Source organism: Lissotriton helveticus, chromosome 8 (genome assembly GCF_964261635.1).
Source record: "Lissotriton helveticus chromosome 8, aLisHel1.1, whole genome shotgun sequence".
NCBI classification, from domain to species: Eukaryota; Metazoa; Chordata; class Amphibia; order Caudata; family Salamandridae; genus Lissotriton; species Lissotriton helveticus.
This window is the reverse complement of record NC_136069.1, coordinates 756,228,753-756,246,173: the sequence shown is the minus strand read 5'-3', so window position 1 is coordinate 756,246,173 and position 17,421 is coordinate 756,228,753.

Sequence of the window (17,421 nt, the reverse complement as noted above, 5' to 3'; positions counted from 1 at the left end):
TCAATATGGAGAATGTAAAAGAGCTCCTGGAACACTACAATTCCACAATGACAAAAATTATTGATGATCTAGCCCCACCAAAACTCAAAAGGATATCAGACAAATACAAAAACCCTTGGTTCAATGGTTCTCTCAATGAAGAAAGACGCAAACTGAGACTAACTGAATGGCAATGGAGACAACATCTTTCATCCCCTCACTTAAGACTGCTAAGAAAGTCCAGAAGCTCCTACAACAAAAGTATCCTAAAATTTAAAAAGACTTCTTCAGATCAGAACTTGACAATGCCAAAAACGGAGCAAGGAAATTATTTAAAATACTAACACAGCAATCAAAGAAACTGGCCAAATCTGCACCCTTGACATCAAAATCTCATTTAAGCAGCAGAGAATGATCTTCCTTCTTTACTGCTAAAGCCACCTCCCTGGAGAAGGAACTCAAGACTGCTGCTGATAAACCCGCTTCCCCTAAAAATTCTCCAACATTTCATCCAACTCACCTTACTCTGTCAGGATCCAAAAATAAAGCCCACTCAATCAATCAATCAAGACATTTGTATAGCGCACTACTCACCCGTGGGGTCTCAAGGCGCTAGGAGGGGGGGGGGTGCCGTTACTGCTCGAACAGCCAGGTCTTGAGCTTCTTCCTGAAGGAGAGGTGGTCTTGGGTCAGGCGCAGGTCGGTTGGGAGGGAGTTCCAGGTCTTGGCGGCCAGGTAGGAGAAGGACCTACCTCCTGTTGTCGCTCTTCGGATGCGGGGGACGGCGGCGAGGGCGTGGCTGGTTGATCTGAGGTGGCGCTTGGGAGCGTAGAAGTTGATTCGGTTGTTGAGGTAGTTCGGGCCTTGGTCGTGTAGGGCTTTGTGTGCGTGGGTGAGGAGACGGAAGGTGATTCTTTTGTTGACGGGGAGCCAGTGCAGGTCTCTCAGATGTCCGGAGATGTGGCTGTTTCGTGGGATGTCGAGGATGAGTCTGGCTGAGGCGTTCTGGATCCGCTGGAGTCTCTTCTGGAGCTTGGCGGTGGTTCCGGCGTAGAGGGCGTTGCCGTAGTCCAGTCGGCTGGTGACGAGGGCCTGGGTGACAGTCTTCCTGGTCTCGGTGGGGATCCACCAGAAGATCTTCCGTAGCATGCGCAGGATGTTGAAGCACGACGAGGAGACGGCGTTGACTTGTCTGGTCATGGAGAGGGAGGAGTCCAGGATGAAGCCCAGGTTGCGTGCGTGGTCCGTCGGTTTGGGTGCGGTGCCCAGGGCGGGGGGCCACCAGGAGTCGTCCCAGGCGGAGGGAGAGGAGCCCAGGATGAGGACCTCCGTCTTGTCTGAGTTCAGTTTCAGGCGGCTGGTCGTCATCCACTCGGCTACATCTCTCATCCCTTCGTGTAGGTTGGCTCTGGCGGCGGCGGGGTCGTTGGTCAGTGAGAGGATCAGCTGGGTGTCGTCGGCGTAGGAGATTATGTTGAGGTTGTGTTGGCGTGCGATGGCCGCGAGGGGGCTCATGTAGACGTTGAAGAGGGTGGGACTCAACGAGGATCCTTGAGGGACGCCGCAGATGACTTCGGTGGCCTCTGACTTGTACGGTGGTAGGCGGACTCTCTGTGTTCTTCCGTCGAGGAAGGAGGTGATCCATTCCAGTGCCTTCTCCTGGATTCCGATGTTGCCGAGGCGCTGCACTAGGGTGCGGTGGCAGACAGTATCGAATGCCGCGGAGAGGTCCAGGAGGATGAGGGCCGCTGTTTCTCCGTTGTCCATCATGGCTCGGATGTCATCGGTGGCAGCGATGAGGGCGGTCTCGGTGCTGTGGTTGGCTCGGAAGCCAGACTGTGAGGGGTCGAGGGATCCATTCGTCTCGAGGAAGGCGGCCAGCTGTTTGTTGACGGTCTTTTCGATGACTTTGGCCGGGAACGGGAGGAGCGAGATGGGACGGTAATTCTTGAGTTCGGTGGGGTCCGCTGTAGGTTTCTTGAGTAGAGCGCTGGTCCTCCTTCAAACTTTATGACCATAGAGATATCACCAAAATCCTATTGCCTACAAAACCGAACAACAACTACAACGACCCCCTCCCGTTGAGTTGCCTGACAGCTATAAACCATACTATCATCCCCATTTGCCAGTCCAGGGAGGTATGGCATGCGTGGGTCCCCCATCGTATTCCTACCCAGAATTCCCTGCAAACCTTAAAATTGGGCCAAAGCAGAACAGGTCAAAAATGTATTTTTAAGAAATTTGGATTGACAAATTTAGCACAGAGAATTCTACAGTTTTGGGGTCGTCCTAGTCACAGGCCTTTGGCCCACCCACACAAGTGAGGTATAATTTTACTCGGGAGAACAAGGGGAACGCTGGGTGGTAGAACATTTGTGCCGGCACGGAGATCCCACACAAAAATGTATGGAAAACTGTTTTTTAACCTAATTTTAAGGTTTGCAGGCAATTCTGGGTAGGAAAACATTGGGGGACCCACGCATGCCATACCTCCCTGGACTCCCCCGGGTGTCTAGTTTTCAGAACTGTTTGGGTTTGGTACTTTCCAAAGATGGCCGCCGAGCCCAGGGCCAAAAACTCAGGTGCCCCCACCCAAAAATAAGGTAGGGTGGACACCCGGGGGAGTCCAGGGAAGTATAGCATGCGTGGGTCCCCGATCGTATTCCTACCCAGAATTCCCTGCAAACCTTAAAATTAGGTAAAAAAGACACTTTTCCATACATTTTGGCGTGGGATCTCCGTGCCAGCAAAAATGTCCTTCCACCCAGCGTTCCCCTTGTTCTCCCGAGTAAAATGATACCTCACTTGTGTGGGTGGATCGAAGCAGAACAGGCCAAAAATGTATTTGTAAGAAATTGGAGCGTTCTGGATTGACAAATTAAGCACAGAGAATTCTACAGTTTTGGGGTCATCCTAGTCACAGGCCTTTGGCCCACCCACACAAGTGAGTTATCATTTTACTCGGGAGAACAAGGGGAATGCTGGGTGGTAGGACATTTGTGCCCCAGGTGCCTAGTTTTCAGAACTGTTTGGGTTTGGAAGATTCCAAACATGGCCGCCGAGCCCCGGGCCAAAAACTCATAGGAACCCCTTTGCAAAACCAAATTGTTTTGACTGAATTAAGTTTTCAATTTGAGAGCGTGAGATTCTTGGGACAATATTGCATGGAAATTGTGAGAGACATTTTCAAGTTTGCAGGACATTGTGGATAAAAAAAACAATGGAATTCACAAGAAAGACATGACCATATACTCCCATGGTTTAACAATAATATCTACATTTAGTAAGTTATTTATAGCTGTAATGTACACCTTAACAGAGTTACTCAAAAGTCAAACATTCCAGCACGGCTATCTATTCCTCAAAGGCACACACATACAGGTTGGATTTGGCACGAGGGCGAGTGATGGTTCAGTACATAAAATGTTATTAACAAGATATTTCAACGAAATTAAATGCTCTGTCAATAAATAAATGCATAAAAACCGAACCAGTGACTTGCAACCTGTGAGCTGTAAAGCCATGACAAGGCACCAACCGTTTTACAGGCCATTCACGCACCTTTCAAACCTGATACACACCAGACCATTGACACCATCCGGAAGGAAAAGCAGCACATTACAACATTCACAAAAAGGGACAAGGTACACCCTACTTCAGAAAGAGAAAAAAGACAAATATTACTGCACAGCCATCTAATCCGCAAGCACACACACATACTAGTTGGATTTGGCACGAGGGTGAGTGATGATTCCGTTCATACAATTGTATTCGCAAGTAATTTCACAAAAATGAAATGCACTGCGAATAATTGAAAGTATGAGAAACTGAACCACTGACTCACAGCTCGTGAGCTGCAAAGCCACGTCAAGGCACCAACCTCTTTACAGGCCATTCACACACCTTTCGTAAGTGTGACACATACAAAACATTCACACCGCCAGCCGCGGACCCATCACATTACAACACTCACACCAGCAGACAGCGCCATTCAAGGGCCCATCACTTTCACACGCCCACATTCCTGGCACTGCAACTACACAAAATGATGGACTGCGTGGAGTGTCACTCAACTAGCAGTGTGTGTAGTGACCAACAGACAGTAACTTCTCACACACCGCCAGCCGAGCGCCAGTCCACCCACGCCACCATCCAAGCACCAGACCATGCACACCGCCAGCCAAACACCACTCCGTGCACACCGACAGCCAAGTACCCCTCCACGCACACCACCAGCCAAGCGCCACTCCACGCACAACACCAGCCAAGCACCACTCCACGCACAAGGCCAGCCAAGCGCCACTCCACACACACCACCAGCCAAGCACCACTACGTGCACAGACAGCCAAGTACCACTCCACGCACAACACCAGCCAAGCGCCACTCTACACACACCACCAGCCAAGCGCCACTCCACGCACACCACCAGCCAAGCACCACTCCACGCACACCGCCAGCCAAGCGCCACTCCACACACACCGCCAGCCAAGCACCACTCCGCGCACAGACAGCCAAGTACCACTCCACGCACACCACCAGCCATGCGCCACTCCACACGCACCACCAGCCAAGCGCCACTCCACGCACACCACCAGCCAAGCACCACTCCACGCACACCGCCAGCCAAGCGCCACTGCACGCACACCACCAGCCAAATACCACTCCACGCACACCTCCAGCCAAACACCACTCCACGCACACCGCCAGCCAAGCATCACTCCACGCACACCACCAGCCAAGCACCACTCCACGCACACCTTCAGCCAAGCACCACTCCATGCACACCGACAGCCAAGCACCACTCCACGCACACCTCCAGCCAAAAGCCACTCCACGCACACTGACAGCCAAGTACCACTCCACGCACACCACCAGCCAAGCGCCACTCCACGCACACCACCAGCCAAGCACCACTCCACGCACACTGCCAGCCAAGCGCCACTCCACACACACCGCCAGCCAAGCACCACTCCGCGCACAGACAGCCAAGCACCACTCCACGCACACCTCCAGCCAAACACCACTCCACGCACACCTCTAGCCAAGCACCACTCCACGCACACCTCCAGCCAAAATCCACTCCACGCACACCGACAGCCAAGCGCCACGCCACGCAGACCGCCAGCCAAGCACCACTCCGTCCACACCGCCAGCCTACGCACACCGCCATCACATTTTGATTTTTTTTTAACAAAATACTTGCAAATAGATAAAAATCTAGTAACACAAAATCTGTAACTAAAAACATTGCACAAATGCCAACCTTAAAAAAGAATACAAATTATTTAAAAAACACAGACCAGGCAGTACATTTTACCACTCATGGATACTCCCAAAAATTCTTTTGTGTGTGGTAAGCTCTATAACAAGCAGGCACACACAGCCCAGGGTTAGAAGGACACCCAGGGCGGTAAGGACGAGTCTCCTTCCGCAAACCTCTTCGCCAACAGACTCTACATCTCCTAGTGGGAAAGTCATTTGTAGATGTGGAAGGAATGTAATCAGGAAAGTGGCGATCTTTCAATCGAGCCACATCCTCCACCACTCCAAATCTAGGAACACTTACTTGCTTCACAACAACAAGGCTAGATATCACAGACTGCTGAAACTGAAGAAAGGTCAACTTTGACCCAGGAGAACACGCCTTGAACATAATAAAAGCATTTAAAGTTGCTAAGTTGAAAAAATGGATGGCCAACTTCTTATACCAAACATAAGCCTTCCGAATAGCAGTGTAAGGTTCCAACCTCTGATCTACTCTGTCAACACCACCCATGTGCTTATTGTAGTCCAGAATGCACACAGGTTTGTGCACTTCAGCAACCTGACCCCAAACTGGCAGAGGTGAAGTACTCTCATCATGGATGGTACTCAGCATGTACACATCCCTCCTGTCCAACAATTTCACAGCTAGTAGTTTGCCACAACGTAAGGAACTGCACTGACCCCTCTGAAGTTTCTTGCAAACAAGCTCCTTTGGAAAACCATTGCGGTTAGAGCGGATTGTGCCACATGCATAAGTGTCCACTTTAAACAATTCCTTAAACAATTGCATAGCAGTGTAGAAGTTATCAAGGTACAAATGGTGGCCTCTGTTGAACAGTCTTCTAGCAAGATCCCACACAATTTTTTCTGACACTCCAAAAGTGGACGGACAACCAGGGGGGTCAATAGTAGAATCTCTACCAGTGTACACACGAAAATTGAAAACATACCCTGTCTTACTCTCAGACAACAGATACAGTTTAATTCCATAGTGTGCCCTCTTGCTAGGGATGTACTGCCTAAAAACCAAACGACCCTTGAACAAAACCAAAGACTCATCAATAGAAATTTCTTTCCCAGGAATGTATATCTCTGAAAAACGATCAACAAAGTGATCAAGAACAGGCCGAATCTTAAAAAGACGGTCACAGTCAGGGTGACTACGTGGCAACGCCTCAGAATTATCCACAAAATGCAACATGCGTAGCAAAAGTAAATACCGATCACGAGTCATAACAGCTGGAAATATGGCTGTTGCCATCAAAGGACTGGTAGACCAATGTGAAGCCAGGTTCGGCTTCTTTAACAAACCCATCAATAAAGTCAATCCCAAAAACTTCTTCAGCTCTTCCGGATTTGTGGGAGTCCACCGGGTAGCTCTAGAGTGGGGCCTAAGTTTGTCACTGTTGATCCTCAAAAACTTTTCAGCATACAAATTAGTCTGCTCAACAATCTCACCCAAAAACACATCATCCATAAATAACTGAAAATACTGTATAGGCAAAAAGTTTTCACAATCCACTCTACACCTTGCATCACCGCTAAAGGCAGGCAACACCGGCTGCACCATGTTAGGATCAACCCAGAGTCCAACACTTCCAGTAGGAAGACTAGCAGCCTCAGGCTGCAATCCAGTTGCCTCTTGCACCATCGGCACGGCAGTGTCCTCCTCTAACACAGGCCCTTCATCTGCACTGAGAATACCTTCATCATCCGATGATTCCATGTGGAGAGAAAACTCACTGCCAGAATCTTCCCCTCCCTCCTCTCCCTCAGACGCACTGTCAGTGTCATAATCCGGCTCAGAGGAAGATTCAAGAAGCATACCTACCACCTGCTGAGCAGTCATTCTACGGCTAGCCATAATGATTACTAACAAAGGTAACTTGACACAAAAGTCAACAACTACAATCACTATGTGAAATAAGCAATGAACAAAATTCACCTTTATCAAAAATAACTACACAGTGCAAAACAATACCAATCACTTGCCAGAAGCAACTAAACTCACCACCACGTAGTCTGCACTGACACAGTATGGATCAACAATATCCCACTAAAAAAGAAAGAGAAAAAAATAGACATAAGACAATGCAAAACACATCACAAAAATGTTCATGCTCAAAACACTAACTGAATGCCACTAAGACACCACTTACAAAAAAAATCCAAACATTGCATTATTACTCATTTGGAGTACATACAACAAAAATAATTTTCTTACCTACAAAAATGTAAATACACAAAACTGCAGAACAACCACTGTCGAAACTGCAAACTGGAATCAAAAGCTTTAGACTAGATTTAAAAAGAAGAAAAAAAACATTAGATTTACATACACAATAAAATCCCTAGTCCAACATGCCAAGTTAAGGGGTAGGTGGGCCTAACAGTATACCATCAATAGGGGAGCAACCCTTGCCCTTGAAGCCACCCCCAAAAAGACAACATTTTTAAAAATTCTGGTGTCTACTGGCTTCTGCCCCCCTTGGGAACAGATGGGACTGCTACTCTGCCACTCAAAGAGGGCAGAAAAGGCCACAATCATCCTCCCTTAAAGGGGGAACGACCTAAGTCCAAGGGGCGGATCCCCAACATAAAAATAAACCCTGGTGCTCTAGTGACCCATAAAAAACCCAGCAAAACTGCCCTTTATGACAACACCAAAAGGGGGATGATAGACGGAGCCCTGGGGCAAATCTAACACTCACCCCCAGTCAAGTGATCTTGGTTTAATCCATCATCATTATTTAGCTCAATTCACCAACCCAGGTTAGACATGGCCAAATGCAAATCAGACTGACCCCTTGCCCTAAGTTGGCAGAGGTGGGTCCCTTGCTCACTTTGCCACGGGACTCAAGCTAATCTGTCTGATAACGGCTGATTAGCCAGTAACAAGTCCCATTAGGGTTGTTTCCGGGCCAGGTAAGATATGGCTAGGCAGTTTGGGCTGGACTGCTCCCATGAAGCATAGGGTCAGACTAATTTGCATATGGCCATGTCTGAACTGGGGTGCTGGAGTGAGCAACAACCTAACATCATGGGCATACCAAAATGACAAGGCAAAATATTTGTGCCAAAAAAGGGTAGTGACCTTTGCACAAGGGGACACTTCCCACTACATTTACACAATTGGCACAGTGTGTCAAACTAATTATTACCACTTTTAATTTGCCCACCCCCCAAGGGGGCAAACAAAGCTAAAAAGATGGGCCCCAAAACACAAACAAAAAATGTGGGCATCCAAAAAACGCCCCCAAGGGGAGTGACCCTTCTCCAAGGGGCCACTCCCCAGCACATTCCTAAATTAAAAAACAAAATTGCCCCCAAGAGGGGAGCGACCCTAGTCTTAGATGGTCGCTCCCCTACACACAAAAAACAATTGTGGGCTACCTATAATGGCCCCCAAGGGGAGTAACCTATGCCAAAGGGGCGACTCCCCAGCACATTCTTCATATTTTTAATGAATTAGACTCCCCCGGGGGTAGCCAAAGGCTTACGAAATGTCCCCTAAAGGGGAGCGACCTTTGCTTAAGGGGTGAATAAAAAAAAATTTGAAAACCTATAATGGCCCCCGTGAAAGTGGCCCTTGCCCAAGGGGCCATTCTCCAATACAATGCCCGATTTCATAAATTCAATTGAAAATATAAATAAAGTTGTGCCCCCTCCCGCGGGGACAACAAGTTAAAAAATATGCCCCCTAAAGGGGAGCGACCCTTGCCTAAGGGGTCGCTCCCCAAAACTAAACAAAGCACCTAAAATGGCCCCCGTGAGAGTGGCCCTTGCCCAAGGGGCCACTCTTCAAAACTATGCCCGATTTTTCCTTTTTCTTTTTTTTTAATAAACTTAAGTTGTGCCCCCTCCCGGGTGGCCAACAACTTATAATATATGCCCCCTACAGGGGAGTGACCCTTGCCCAAGGGGCCGCTCCCCAAACCAACAAACATTGACAAATATAAAAAAAAAAAAATCCCTGGTATCTAGTGGGCATTCCTGCTGCACGATCGCACGATCGCACCAACTAATAGAAATCATTACAACAAACTCTGCCTCACACTCCAAGGATATTTTCTTTGGGGATTTCAATCTTTACTGGGAAGACCCCTATGATCCTCAAGTCAATGCTGTCAAAGATTTCCTTACAGACCATTCCCTAGTCCAAGGCTGCACCTTTCCTTCCCACAATAAAACTGCAACACTTGGATGGATCATCTCTAAAGAAAACATGGTTATTACAATCCAAAGCAACCCCTGCGATTGGTCAGACTATCATATTATCACTTTCCAAATATCCCCTACGAGAAAGAAACCAACCTTACAATCTACCAAACCTAAACAATGGGTTTGTGGCACAAAAAACCTAAAGTTGGAATTACTAACAACACAATACAAGAAAGAACTTCTCCCTCCCATCAATATGGAGAATGTCAAAGAGCTCCTTTAACACTCCAATTCCACAATGACAAAAATTATTGATGATCTAGCCCTGCCAAAACTCAAAAGGATATCAGACAAATACAAAAACCCTTGGTTCAATGGTTCTCTCAATGAAGAAAGACGCAAACTGAGACTAACTGAATGGCAATGGAGACAACATCTTTCATCCCCTCACTTAAGACTGCTAAGAAAGTCCAGAAGCTCCTACAACAAAAGTATCCTAAAATCTAAAAAAGACTTCTTCAGATCAGAACTTGACAATGCCAAAAACGGACCAAGGAAATTATTTAAAATACTAAAACAGCAATCAAAGAAACTGGCCAAATCTGCACCCTTGACATCAAAATCTCATTTAAGCAGCAGAGAATGATCTTCCTTCTTTACTGCTAAAGCCACCTCCCTGGAGAAGGAACTCAAGACTGCTGCTGATAACCCCGCTTCCACCTAAAAATTCTCCAACGTTTCATCCAACTCACCTTACTCTGTCAGGATCCAAAAATAAAGTCCACTGGTCCTCCTTCAAACTTTATGACCGTAGAGATATCACCAAAATCCTATTGTCTACAAAACCGAACAACCACTACAACGACCCCCTCCCGTTGAGTTGCCTGACAGCTATAAACCATACTATCATCCCCATTTGCCAGTCCAGGGAGGTATGGCATGCGTGGGTCCCCCATCGTATTCCTACCCAGAATTCCCTGCAAACCTTAAAATTGGGCCAAAGCAGAACAGGTCAAAAATGTATTTTTAAGAAATTTGGATTGACAAATTAAGCAGAGAGAATTCTACAGTTTTGGGGTTGTCCTAGTCACAGGCCTTTTGCCCACCCACACAAGTGAGGTATCATTTTACTCAGGAGAACAAGGGGAACGCTGGGTGGTAGATAATTTGTGCCGGCACGGAGATTCCACACAAAAATGTATGGAAAACAGTTTTTTTAACCTAATTCTGGGTAGGAAAACATTGGGGGACCCACGGATGCCATACCTCCCTGGACTCCCCCGGGTGTCTAGTTTTCAGAACTGTTTGGGTTTGGTACTTTCCAAAGATGGCCGCCGAGCCCCGGGCCAAAAACTCAGGTGCCCCCACCCAAAAATAAAGTAGGGTGGACACCCGGGGGAGTCCAGGGAAGTATGGCATGCGTGGGTCCCCGATCGTATTCCTACCCAGAATTCCCTGCAAACCTTAAAATTAGGTAAAAAAACACTTTTCCATACATTTTGGCGTGGGATCTCCGTGCCGGCAAAAATGTCCTACCACCCAGCGTTCCCCTTGTTCTCCTGAGTAAAATGATACCTCACTTGTGTGGGTGGATCAAAGAAGAACAGGCCAAAAATGTATTTCTAAGAAATTGGAGCGTTCTGGATTGACAAATTAAGCACAGAGAATTCTACAGTTTTCGGGTCATCCTAGTCACAGGCCTTTGGCCCACCCACACAAGTGAGGTATCATTTTACTCGGGAGAACAAGGGGAACGCTGGGTGGTAGGACATTTGTGCCCCAGGTGCCTAGTTTTCAGAACTGTTTGGGTTTTAGAGATTCCAAACATGGCCGCCGAGCCCCGGGCCAAAAACTCATGGGAACCCCCTTGCAAAACCAAATTGTTTTGACTGAATTAAGTTTTCAATTTGAGAGCGTGAGATTCTTGGGACAATATTGCATGGAAATTGTGAGAGACATTTTCAAGTTTGCTGGACATTGTGGATAAAAAAAACAATAGAATTCACAAGAAATACATGACCATATGCTCCCATGGTTTAACAATAATATCTACATTTAGTAAGTTATTTATAGCCGTAATGTACACCTTAACAGAGTTACTCAAAAGTCAAACATTCCAGCACGGCTATCTATTCCTCAAAGGCACACACATACAGGTTGGATTTGGCACGAGGGCGAGTGATGGTTCAGTACATAAAATTTTATTAACAAGATATTTCAACGAAATGAAATGCTCTGTCAATAAATAAATGCATAAAAACCGAACCAGTGACTTGCAACCTGTGAGCTGTAAAGCCATGACAAGGCACCAACCGTTTTACAGGCCATTCACGCACCTTTCAAACCTGATACACACCAGACCATTGACACCATCCGGAAGGAAAAGCAGCACATTACAACATTCACAAAAAGGGACAAGGTACACCCTACTTCAGAAAGAGAAAAAAGACAAATATTACTGCACAGCCATCTAATCGGCAAGCACACACACATACTAGTTGGATTTGGCACGAGGGTGAGTGATGATTCAGTACATACAATTGTATTCGCAAGTAATTTCACAAAAATGAAATGCACTGCGAATAATTGAAAGTATGAGAAACTGAACCACTGACTCACAGCTCGTGAGCTGCAAAGCCACGTCAAGGCACCAACCTCTTTACAGGCCATTCACACACCTTTCGTAAGTGTGACACATACAAAACATTCACACCGCCACCCGCGGACCCATCACATTACAACACTCACACCAGCAGACAGCGCCATTCAAGGGCCCATCACTTTCAGACGCCCACATTCCTGGCACTGCAACTACACAAAATGATGGACTGCGTGGAGTGTCACTCAACTAGCAGTGTGTGTAGTGACCCACAGACAGTAACTACTCACACACCGCCAGCTCCATCCATGCCACCATCCAAGCTCCAGACCATGCACACCGCCAGCCAAACACCACTCCATGCACACCGACAGCCAAGTACCCCTCTACGCACACCACCAGCCAAGCGCCACTCCATGCACAACACCAGCCAAGCACCACTCCACGCACACCGCCAGCCAAGCGACACTCCACACACACCGCCAGCCAAGCACCACTACGCGCACAGACAGCCAAGTACCACTCCACGCACACCACCAGCCAAGCGCCACTCTACACGCACCACCAGCCAAGCACCACTCCACGCACACCACCAGCCAAGCACCACTCCACGCACACCGCCATCCAAGCGCCACTCCACACACACCGCCAGCCAAGCACCACTCCGCACACAGACAGCCAAGTACCACTCCACGCACACCACCAGCCATGCGTCACTCCACACACACCACCAGCCAAGCGCCACTCCACGCACACCACCAGCCAAGCACCACTCCACGCACACCACCAGCCAAGCGCCACTCCACATACACCACCAGCCAAATACCACTCCACGCACACCTCCAGCCAAACACCACTCCACGCACACCGCCAGCCAAGCATCACTCCACGCACACCACCAGCCAAGCACCACTCCACGCACACCTTCAGCCAAGCACCACTCCATGCACACCGACAGCCAAGCACCACTCCACGCACACCTCCAGCCAAAAGCCACTCCACGCACACCGACAGCCAAGTACCACTCCACGCACACCACCAGCCAAGCGCCACTCCACGCACACCACCAGCCAAGCACCACTCCGCGCACAGACAGCCAAGCACCACTCCACGCACACCTCCAGCCAAGCACCACTCCACGCACACCTCTAGCCAAGCACCACTCAACGCACACCTCCAGCCAAAAGCCACTCCACGCACACCGCCAGCCAAGCGCCACGCCACGCAGACCGCCAGCCAAGCACCACTCTGCCCACACCGCCAGCCTACGCACACCGCCATCACATTTTGAATTTTTTTAACAAAATACTTGCAAATAGATACAAATCTAGTAACACAAAATCTGTAACTAAAAACATTGCACAAATGCCAACCTTAAAAAAGAATACAAATTATTTAAAAAACACAGACCAGGCAGTACATTTTACCACTCATGGATACTCCCAAAAATTATTTTGTGTGTGGTAAGCTCTATAACAAGCAGGCACACAAAGCCCAGGGTTAGAAGGACACCCAGGGCAGTAAGGACGAGTCTCCTTCCGCAAACCTCTTCGCCAACAGACTCTACATCTCCTAGTGGGAAAGTCTTTTGTAGATGTGGAAGGAATGTAATCAGGAAAGTGGCGCTCTTTCAATCGAGCCACATCCTCCACCACTCCAAATCTAGGAACACTTACTTGCTCCACAACAACAAGGCTAGCTATCACAGAGTGCTGAAACTGAAGAAAGGTCAACTTTGACCCAGGAGAACACGCCTTGAACATAATAAAAGCATTGAAAGTTGCTAAGTTGAAAAAATAGATGGCCAACTTCTTATACCAAACATAAGCCTTCCGAATAGCAGTGTAAGGTTCCAACCTCTGATCTACTCTGTCAACACCACCCATGTGCTTATTGTAGTCCAGAATGCACACAGGTGTGTGCACTTCAGCAACCTGACCCCAAACTGGCAGAGGTGAAGTACTCTCATCATGGATGGTACTCAGCATGTACACATCCATCCTGTCCACAAATTTCACAGCTAGTAGTTCGCCACAACGTAAGGAACTGCACTGGCCCCTCTGAAGTTTCTTACAAACAAGCTCCATTGGAAAACCATTGCGGTTAGAGCGGATTGTGCCACATGCATAAGTGTCCACTTTAAACAATTCCTTAAACAATTGCACAGCAGTGTAGAAGTTATCAAGGTACAAATGGTGGCCTCTGTTGAACAGTCTTCTAGCAAGATCCCACACAATTTTCTCTGACACTCCAAAAGTGGACGGACAACCAGGGGGGTCAATAGTGGAATCTCTACCAGGGTTACACAGGAAAATTGAAAACATACCCTGTCTTACTCTCAGACAACAGATACAGTTATTATTGGGCATTTGTAAAGCGCCTGGTTACGCCACTGGCGTGTCCCCGCGCTATAGTAAGTGAGGTGGCTGTCCCCCCCTCTCCCAAAGAAGACTACTTGCTGAAGAGATGGGTTTTAAGCTTTTTCCTAAAAAGAACTTCAGAAGGTTCAAGTCGCAGTTCTAACGGTAGAGCATTCCAGCAACCAGGGGCAAGGTGTCTGAAAGATCTACCCCCCATACGTGCTTTCCTAACTCTGGGGATCTTTAGCAGTCCCGTTTGAGAAGACCGTAGACTACGTGTAGGTTCATAATGGGTCACCAGACTCTGGAGCGGAACGGGGGCTTTACCGCTTAAGATGCGGTGGCATGTGGAGAGAGCTTTGAACTCTATCCTCTTCTCCACGGGGAGCCAGTGGAGGGCTTGTAAAGCTGGTTTGGAGGGTGACCTCCTGGGGAGCCTGAGGACGAGCCGTGCCGCGGCATTCTGGAGCACTTGCAGGCGACCCAGGACCTTTTTCGCGGCCCCCAGATATAGCAGATTCCCATAATCGAGCCGCGACGTGACCAGGGCGTGCACCAGCGTCCTTCGAGCAGAAATAGGGAGAAGATCTAAAACTTTCCTTAAGGCTCTCAGGACACCGAAACACACCCCCGTCACGCGGCTAATCTGGGGGCCAAAGGCAAGGTCCTTGTCCAACCACACGCCGAGGTTCCTAGCCTCATGGCAGGGAACGGGGACCTCACCCAGGCAGGGTGGCCACCACGCCGATGACCACGCAGACGGACCTCCCCCCACCACGAGCACCTCAGTCTTGTTACCGTTCAACTTTAAACAGTTTGCGGACATCCAGATTGCTAGATCTTGCATGCAATTCCTGAAGATGTCTGCTGCAAGGCCGGGAGCACGCGATAGGGAGATGACCAGCTGCGTGTCATCAGCGTAGGACACCAGGCGAAGGCCGTGGCCCTCCACGATAGCTGCTAGGGGGGAGACGTAGATATTGAATAAGGTTGGGCTCAGGGACGAGCCCTGAGGCACGCCCTGGCCCAACTCAATCTCCTTCGAGTAGCTATCACCCAGGCGAACCTGGAAACGCCTGTCGGAAAGGAAGGACCCGATCCAGCCAAGCGCTTCTCCAGTGACCCCGCCTTCATTCAGACACTGCAGCAAAGGTGGAATGTGCTACAGTGTCGAATGCTGCACTTAGATCAAGTAAGATCAAGGCCATTGTTTGGCCCTCATCTACGCCCTGGCGAAGTGCTTCAACCGCCACCAGAAGCGCTGATTCCGTCGAGTGACGGGGGCGAAAGCCAAATTGAGAGTCATGGAGTATAGAGGTCACCTCCACGAACTTCATCAGTTGTAAGTTGGCTATTTTTTCCGCCACTTTGGCCATATAGGGCAGGAGGGAAATAGGGCGCAGATTGTCGAGTTTTTCGAAACTGACATTGGCTTTCTTTTGCAGGGGTAGTACAACTGCCTGCTTCCAGGCATTGGGAACACGCTGGGACTTGAAGGAGGTTTCTAATAGGTGGCGAATATAGGGTTCAAGTACTTGTAGGCTACCCTTCAGTCGACCAGGGGTGGTCGGGTCTCTCGGGGAACCAGATTTTATCGACCCACAGATGTGGAGGAGTTCCTCCGCAGGAGGGGTGACGAAGATGGTTAATCGCTGTTCCCCTTGGGTTGTAATGGTCTCCTGGTGTAAAGGACTATTGTCTGCTTTCTGAGGGAAGGAATTGTATATGTTGGTAACCTTGTTTGCAAAGAACTCTGCAATCCGGTCACAACCCTCTGGGGTGCAAAGTTTCTTGGGCACCACCGCGGTCTTCCCTACTGCAATAGATTTATAGATTGAGAAGAGTTCCTTAGTGGACTGTTCAGCTTCTTCAATCTTGTTGCAGTAGTATAGAGATTTGCCCTTTTTTATCAGTTTATGATAATTGCGCCTACATTCAGTGTATTCAGCTTTGGCATGGAACGAGTAGGCAATCCTCCATTGCCTTTCAGCACGTTTACACGCTGCTTTAGCTGCCCGCATGTCCTCGTTGTACCATGGAGCCGATCTCTGGACTCGGCCCCCCATTCTTGCCACACCAAGCGGAGCCACCAGGTCCAAGGCCTCCGTGATACGTTGGGAGAGGTTAGAGTTGATTTCTTCAACCCCATCACCCCCAGGATGACCCTTCACAGTTAGTGCTTGATTGAATTTGGCTTGGGAGAAAGCCGGCCATCTCCGCCTAGGGTGTTTATCAGCAGGAGGTTCGGTCGAACACGCTCCCTGCGTCTTAATGGTGAATGGGATAAGATAATGATCGGACCATGGAATGGGGATCGGAGTCTGAGCTTCCACTTGGCTCCAGTTTGCAAAAACCGGGTCGAGAAGGTGGCCCATCTTGTGGGTGGGGTGCTGTACTTTCTGATCAAACTGTAGATCTGCCATAGTTCGACAGAATTCACCTACTACCTTGTCAGCGGGAGTATCTAAGTGTAAGTTTAGGTCGCCTAAGACTAGATATTTATCAGTACTTAGTGCGGCCTCTGTGACTCCTTCGACTAGCTTCTCGATAAAGGCTGTAGAGGAGCCAGGTGGACGGTAGATCAAAAGGCCTCTCAGGGTGAAGTTGCCGTTTATCGAGACAGAGAAAGCCCGGCTTCACTGTCCTCAATGATGGTGCGTTGTAACAGACATTGATAGTCCTGTTTAGCAGCAATAGCTATGCCACCCCCTCTCCCTAGTGGTCTATCTAGCCTCTGCAGGCAGTAGCCCTCAGGGATGGCTTCAATGATCTCCGGCATGGAGTCTTGGTCTAGCCAAGTTTCCGTAAGGAAGAGCAGATCCAATTCCTTCCCGCTAAGGAGGTCATGGATAACAAGACTGTGTTTACGTAGGGAGCGTACGTTCAGCAGGCCACAGACCAGGGAGTGTTGGTCTCTGAGTTCCGCCTCCCCTGTATGGAAAGCGAAGTTGCAGTAGTTGCAGCCAACTTTGTTTTCTGCCTCCATACTGTGTAAGCAAGGTCCAGAAGGGTTACTACGGAGGAGAAGAAGATCCTCTCGACTCCAGCTGACATGG